General features: G+C 36.8%; 1 non-coding gene across 1 annotated transcript; it reads left to right on the forward strand.

Annotated features, from left to right (window-relative positions):
- The first annotated feature begins 282 nt into the window (after positions 1 to 282).
- On the forward strand, positions 283 to 389 carry LOC119622505 (U6 spliceosomal RNA). The gene has a single exon (XR_005239120.1). It is a non-coding gene; the product is annotated as a U6 spliceosomal RNA (small nuclear RNA).
- Positions 390 to 5802: the final 5413 nt, after the last annotated feature.

The raw sequence follows: 5802 nt of genomic DNA on the forward strand, positions 1-5802 counted from the left end.
ATGACAAAACTTGGTTGTGGAATATTACTCATTTCTATTTGCCGACAAGCAAACTGATACTTGAGAAAGGAAAGAAACAATGGAACTAGAAATCAATGTCAAGTATCTGTGGCTCCAAAACCGCCTACTCTGTACATTAAAGCCTCTCATTGTGGAAATAATAAAAAAACCAACCAGATGCTATGAATGCTAAACTTATATCTGTCTTATTTAATTCTCACAACAAACTGATGAGTTAGCTAGTTCTGTTATCTCCACTTTACAGAAAAGAAACCAATGCTCATGCTCACTTCCACCGCACATAAACTAAAATTGAAAACATGAATAGATTATTAGCATCGCCCTTATGTAAGGAGGACACATAAATTCATAAAATATGCTATACTTCTCTATACTTGTACAATAAAATGATTAGCAACATGAATGAATGCATATATATTCAATGAATCTCATACACATAATATTGAGTGAAAGAAATGAGACAAGAACAGAAAACATAGCATGTGAATCCATTCACATAAACTTTAAAAAACAGGCAAAAGTAAACTATAGGGTTTATATATAGAGAAAAGCAAGCAAGCTATTATCTATTATTGCATATACTCATTCATATTCCTTCCCTCTATTTCTGCTTCTTTTATTTATGCATAATACACCTTAAAATAAAATTTTATTTTTCTAGGCCCAAGGGAAGGGACTGGGACATTTCCCAAGAGAAACTTTACAGGCTTCACCTTGGGATGCACCATAAGTACAGACATGAGAATTGCGAGAGGACCAAGTCAGGGGAAAGGGGTGGGCTAGGGCCAGTTACTTTGCATGGCGTGTTGTGGGCAAAAACATTAGCTTACAGGGGATAAATAGATCTTTAAAAAAGGTATGTTACATGCCAAAAAATGCCTTATGATTCATTGTACTCCAAATCCCTATAATGGAGAACTCCAGAAACCCCCATAGGCCAAAATGCTAATGTTGAAACTTCATACATATAAACCCTCTTTCTTGCCTTAGTCCAGGAGTTGTAAGGACCAGAGAACAATTGCTTGTAGTATGGTATATTATTGGGAAAAGAGCAGAGTTTGTGTGTCTAGCTTGAGATCATTATCTTGGATCTGCTAAGCTGTGTAACCTTGAAAAAGTCACTTCCTTTCTCTGAGTCTCAACTTCTTCATAAATGGGGGTGTGAAAGGCTTAGCATACACTAAGAATCATTAAAATTAAAATGGGATAATCATACTACCTAACTTACAAACTTATTTTAGGAAAGCACCTGACACATAGTAGATACACAGTAAATAAGTTTTCTTCATTTTCTTCACTTAGTGGCACTTGCCAGACCTCAAAAGATAAAGCAGAAAACTCAATGTCAGATGACTTCTGAAGATATGTGCTGGTTTATTTTTGGAAGGATATATTTCAAAGGCTACAAATTTATCATTGTCAAAAGAAGACACTCCTGAAAACATAACGTGAATCTGCTATCTACTTCAAGTTCTCTCTTATTTAGGGGAGCAGAAAAACAGAAAGAAGGGGTCTACCTCACTATATTCCTTCATCAAAACAATATTCTGCTGTTTCAAAATCTACTTTGGGTTAAATATCCCTATCCACAAATCAACATAGCACACAACCATAGGAGCTCGAAGGAATAAAATTCTATTAACACTGAAGCGACTATCCTTTGTTATCTATTAAAACACCTTGCCTATGGCCTTTGGCTAGCATTACTTTGGGAAAAGGTATTCCATGCTGGTTATTAAAAGTCAGTCTAATATAAGAAACTGTAAAAATACCAGGTGAGTTCATTGAAACAGATGTGATGCCCAAAGATAATTATGACTACCATCCTTTTGCGACCCTAGGGAGGTATCAACTATTGCTGTTGATGTTGCTGCTAGACTGAACCACCTCCCCAACCCACCAACCACAGAACCTGCAGTTGACATGCTAAAATTACTGTAAAGTATTTTGGTTTGGTTACCAGAGAAACTTGTGTCTGAAGCTGGCTGTGGCACTTACTGGCTAGGCAGACTTCAACAAGTCACTTTTCTCTCAGTCTCAGTTTCCTTATCTCTCAGACAAGAATAATAATAGTACCTGATTCACAAAATTACTGTGAAGACTCAATGAGATTATGTTATATAAAGTGCCTAGCTTGACACTTCACACCAATAAGGCACTCCAATGTTAGTTTCCTCTTGCCTTGCTTACTAAAGTATCTACCTTATTTCAGTTAATGAATTTAGCTACAGGTTTGAACATTCCCAGTGTGTAGTTGACTAGATCCTAAGATACTGTAGCATGCTGTGTTTCAAAATGGCTCAGTCTTGGGTCCCTATTTAACTTCACTAAACCAGAGCTCAGAAAACTGGCCAGCCAAACCATAGTCAGCCTGAGGCCTCTTTTGGTATGGCCTATCAGCTAAAACTGGTGTTCACCTATGTAAAGGATTGCAAGGAAAAGAAAAATAGAATGAAGAAGAAGTAGAAGATATAGTATGTGGCCTACAAAGCCTAAAAACATTTACAATCTGACCCTTGAGAAAATATGCTTGTCATACTCTGCACTAGTCCCTAGTGAGTAGGAAAAGCAGATGTAATTAATAGTCTGTGGGAATTACTTTTTCCTAATCTGTCCTCTCTTTCTTCTCCTTTTCTTGTAACAGATTCTAGCAAATCTGGGTAGGCCTGTGATTTAGGTTTTGCCAAGGAAAATATCCCACTTTCTCTGGCAGCAGTGATTGATCAAGCCCAATTCGTGTCAATCTCAGTCTTTTACTGAGATATGTAGATTCTAGGATAAAAGGAAGATTTTTACCCACTGAAGTTGCTGAAATGAGGCTCTTGTCAGCCATTTTTTCCTGCCAATTAGACAAAACCCTGTCTGAAGTAAAAGAGCATGAAATAAATTTGCATAGAAAATCAAAGATAAGAGATATACAGAGAAAAGGAGAGTACTAGCAGCTTTGAGTCCCTAGTTCTGCTCACCAAAATCTTGGTTCTTGCAGTTCTTCAATTCCATGAGTTACCCTACTACTTCTTCCTAGATTATTCCAGCAATTTCTTCCTAAAATAAAGCCAATAAATGCCTTTTTGTTTACCTGGTCTGTGTCTAACTTAAACTGATTTTCTGTTGCCTATAACCAAACACCGCCTATTCTAATAGAGCTCAGTTTTGAAATTCAGTACAAGTGGAATGAAATTAATATCCCATTTCTTAATTAGATGACCTTGAGCAATTTACATCATGCCATCAGGGCTTCAGCTTTTCTCCTTTGTAAAACTAGGACAATAATACATACATAGTAGAGTTTTTGTGATATGTAGGTAAGATAGACATAAAATAAGAGTCACGGTGCAGGGTGCGATAGGTGTTCAGAAGATGTGAGTTTCCTTCCCCAATGGCAAGATCTAACAGATCAGCTGACCTACAGGCAGGGAAACCTTCTATAATTCCTATCTCTTTAAACATTCTGGGGTTACTCATGAGCATAAGAAACCTGCCAGGCCTCCACCATATAAATCAGACCTGGGAATCACCAGCCAAAATGGCAAGTGTAGTCTAGCAGCTTGGGCTTAATAACAAGCCACTGAAACTTCTTCAGCCCTTCTTGAATCAAGTCAACCTCCTCTTGCCATACCTATGTAGCCTCTTAAACTATACTCTAACCCTCCTAGATGTTTCAATCAATTAAATAAGCTTGTTTGTTCAGAAGTGATCTTTGACTTTGAAGTGAAAAGGTGTTCTGATATCACTGTACGGGGAAAAATCAAGATTAGCAAACCTCTTCAAGTGAGTACCTTCATTAATCTTGAAAGATAACTCCATTAGCTTTAAGGAAAAAGTTAGGTGGTGAAAGAGTAAAGAGGAAGTCTCAGTTTTTTCACTTAGACCAAGATAGGTCATATGCATCAGAAAGGAGCCAGGCTTGTCTACTCTGCCCTCAGGCCAGGCTTCCCTGTGGTGAAATAGGGTCAGCAAAACTCTTTACTTTGGACTACCTGACTGAAACCTGAGGGTTAGACTCAGGTGCAACTCTTCAGGGGAGGATACGTAGGAAGTTTGCAAGGGATAAGTTAACCCAACCTCAATATTGCCCCCAAAAAGAAGATGGGCTCCTCTACACAGAAGACAGGAATAAGAACAATAGCCTTTTCACCCTCTCCCTACCTACAGAAGGGAGAAAATCCACCCAAGAGATTTTAAAAGAGCCTAGCATTTCCATTAGCCATATAAAAGGTAGGGAGAGGGAGTGACCAACACAAAGACAAAGCCCTTTACTGATCAAGTTGCTGAGCCTGAGGCAGAAAGTGTGGGAGTCCAAAGATGCTTAGAGAGTAAGGCCTAACATTCCAAGGATGAGGCAGCCTTTCTTAGGATATGCTTCATTGACTTAGTTATTGTGCCATTGGATCAACATGGAAAACAAAGCAGTAAGGACATTACAAGAAAACACATCTACAAAGTGCTCTCTCATGAACATAGATGCTGAGACACTAAAAGTATTATCAAATCAAATCTAGCTTTATATAAAGGAATATGCATCACAAGCAAGTGGGGCTTGTTCTAGGAATGCAAGTGTGGTTTAGCATTCAAAATCATTAACATAAAAAGTAGGAAATTATATGATCATCTAAGGAGATGCAGGAAAGCTTTTGAAAAAAATTAAACACCCATACAAGATAAAAACTATTAGCAGAGTAGGTATAAAAGGGAACTTTCTTAATCTGATAAAGATTATCTACAGAAACCTACAGCAAACATCACACTTAGTCATGAAGTATCAAAAGCCTTCCTCTTGAAATCAAGAATAAATCACAAATGCCTACTATCAGCATTTCTACTCAACATTATACTGTAGTTATAGCCAGTGCATTATGATAAGAAAAATAAAAGGCATAAGAATTAGAAAAATATATAAAACTGTTATTATTCTCAGATGACATATTTGCATATGTATAACATTCAAAAGAATCTATAAATTATTATAATTAATAAGTAAAATTTGTAAGGTCACTGGATGCAAGGTCAGTATACTAAGTCACTTTTATTTCTACATAGCAGCAACATACAGGAATTTAAATTTATTTAAAAAGATGACATTTACATTAGCTATCAAATACCTAGGAGCACATCTAATGAAAGAATTGCAAGACTAATAAAACATGATTGAGAGAAATTAAAGAAGGCATAAATAAATTAGGACATTCATGGATTGGAAGACTCAGTATTATAAAGATGTCAGTTCTCCCAAAATTAACAAATACATTTAACAGAATCTTAAGCAAAAAGTGGTTTTGGCGAAAATTTTCAAGCTTACTCTAAAAGTCATACAGAAATTTAAAGGGCCAGAAACAACCGAGGCAATCTTTAAGACGAACAAAGCTGGAAATGCTATACTACCAGATTTCATTTTCTGTACAAAGCTATGATAAATATGACTGTTTGATACTGGTGCAAGGATAAACAAACGGATCAATTGAGCATGTAAAATTCGGAAACAGATCCACATATTTATAGTCAACTGATTTATGCTGAAGGTAACACTGCAGTGCAACAGAGAAATAATGTTCTTTTAAATAAATGGTGTTACTTCAATTGGGTTGCCATATGGGGAAAACTGTATCTTTTTTTTTTTTTTTTTTTTTTTTTTTTTTTTTTTTTAAGAGACAGGGCCTTCCTGTGTTGCCCAGGCTGGAGTGTAGTGGTACTATCACAGCTCACTGCAGCCTTGAAATCTGTGCTCTAGTCATCATCCTGCCTCAGCCTCCTGAATAGCTAGGACCACAGGAGTATGCTACC

The sequence above is a fragment of the Chlorocebus sabaeus genome, chromosome X, assembly GCF_047675955.1.
Source record: "Chlorocebus sabaeus isolate Y175 chromosome X, mChlSab1.0.hap1, whole genome shotgun sequence".
NCBI lineage: Eukaryota > Metazoa > Chordata > Mammalia > Primates > Cercopithecidae > Chlorocebus > Chlorocebus sabaeus.